Consider the following 2414-nt stretch of genomic DNA (forward strand, 5'->3'; position numbering starts at 1 on the left):
ACGCATCAGAATGGAAATGTCTGAACAATATTTCACGCGTTTTCAAAGCAACCAACAAGATTTGTGACCAGAGATGAAAGTTAGGTCGACTACTGTGCACCAGAGACAAAACAACAGATAAGCAGTGGAAACGTGTTGATTCACTACCACGAAAGAAAGCAAAGGCAATACAGTCGGCTGGAAAGGTCATTATGTCAGTTTTCTGGGATGGAAAAGGGATTCTGATGATAAATTATCTTCTCACTGGTCAAGCAATTAAGGGACACCTCTACTCTAACCTTCTGGACAAACTACAGCCAAAAAAAGGCCAAGTTGAAGGAAGAAAGTCACCTTTCATCAAGTCAGTGCTCGCGCACACCGAAGTGTCGTTACCGCAGCAAAAAGACATGAAATAAGAGAGGAATTTTAGTCATACCCGACTTATTAGCCTGAGTTGACTCCATCAAAGTTCTGTATCTTCTCCAAGTTCAAAATTTTCTCAGTAGACAGAGAGTCTCTTCAAACAAAGCACAGACAGCCAAAGTTGGTGTGTATTTTGCAGGCCTGGAGGAATCTAGCTTCAGAGATGGGATCAAGCCATTAGATTATCGCTGGACCAAGTGGTTGAGAGTATGGGAAGACTACATCAAAACCCAGAAAAAGTTTCACTGGGATAAATCTTTTCTTTATGCCACATTCAAAGAAATTCACAAACTATCCTCACATTTATAAATACATGGAAGCAGTACAGCATCCCACTTCGTTTACATTTGTGATGTCATGTGAGCAGGTCAGTGCCCTAGCCATGATGTCACAAGCCCATCCACCTTATCAATGAAATTATTACCCTGATCGATAATGTCATCACCTTTATCAATGATATCATCAACATGGGACAAGATATATTCTTCCCCACCGCTCCTCTCTCCATCCAACAACAGTATAATATTTTTTTTAAAACCGTCAATCACAGCATAGTATTTTTGTGGACATTAAAACGAAACAGCCAGTCACAATGTAGTCCCAGAGAAGTCATCTTAGCTGTGCTCAAAAGTATCCAAACAACCTGAATTTCGTGCAACATATTCGAAAGTATTTATCCAAAAAATTACATAATTGCTGTAACTTGTAGTATTTCCACACCTAAATACGTCAGCAAAACACACACACACACCCAAACACGTATTTTGCATCATGTTCAAAAGTACTCAAATTATTTATATTTTGCGTCATATTAAAGAATGTGCAGTATTCACAGTACAATAGTCCGCTCCACGAACGATTGTTGGCGATTCCAAGCCACAGTTGCGATACGCACATGCGCATGCTTCCCACTCGAAGAAAGCATATATTCTGCAAATTATGTGTCTTGATTCCTTATGCAGAATTTATCACTTACCACACCATCAACAATGACAACACACAACAAATGAAATAGAAATTACTAAACAGTCCGCTACGATAGAGTTTAACGCTCGCATTCGCTAGGGTATTCACAGCACAGTGCTCAGAACACTGATGTGTAAAACAAGCCAAAACTCGGCCGCCATCGTTCATGAGTACAGCTATAGTGTAGCAGTATTTACAATGCACTAAATATATAAGTACACATGCACACACATTTCAAATCTCTCTCTCTCTCTCTCTGTCTTTCTGTTTTTATATTCCGCTCAAAGACATTATTTATGTCAACTAGTGCACTGCCTCGTTAGTAAATTTCTTTTCGTGTCTGTGACTTTAATTGGAAACCACATGACATTTGCTGACTGTGGGAATTAATATAAAATATATTGACCTTAAATGGTTGAAAACCAAAATTTACTCATCCAGTGTAACTCACAAATCAGAATTATATAGTTGTCAAACATGAATCTTAGTTCAAGTGCAAAACCTTAAAACATGAAATAAAATCAACTGCTGCATTATGCTCTTATTGCTTGTCATTTACAACAGAAAACAGCAGTTGTGAACCTACATAGATCAGTCTTTCTACCACATTTCTTGAATGACACAATGAACTCTCAGTTTGAATGTTTACACACCTAATGCGCTTGTTAAGTGTTACAATAGTATCCCCACTTCTAAAATACATAAAGGGTCTTGGAATTTCAATATGAGGCTGTGTTACAGATGGTTCATAGAACAAAGTATCGTCCAGGATATTTTTACAAGTTTTTCAGTAAGGGGGTTTTCAATACAGAACCATTGTGTACAATGCTGTATCACATGTTTCCCCTTAGCAAGCACGGTTTTAGGATGGAATGAGATAATGCATGATGTTGTACACAGCAAAATATAACTGATGACATTGGTTGGCCATTATTACTTTTTTTTTGCAAACGATGTGGCCTACTCGAGGTTATGTACGAAAACTACTTCTGACAGAGACTGCAATATTTATCAGTCAGAACTATAGTGCCAAAGATCTCTAAACG

Source organism: Schistocerca americana, chromosome 6 (genome assembly GCF_021461395.2).
Source record: "Schistocerca americana isolate TAMUIC-IGC-003095 chromosome 6, iqSchAmer2.1, whole genome shotgun sequence".
NCBI lineage: Eukaryota > Metazoa > Arthropoda > Insecta > Orthoptera > Acrididae > Schistocerca > Schistocerca americana.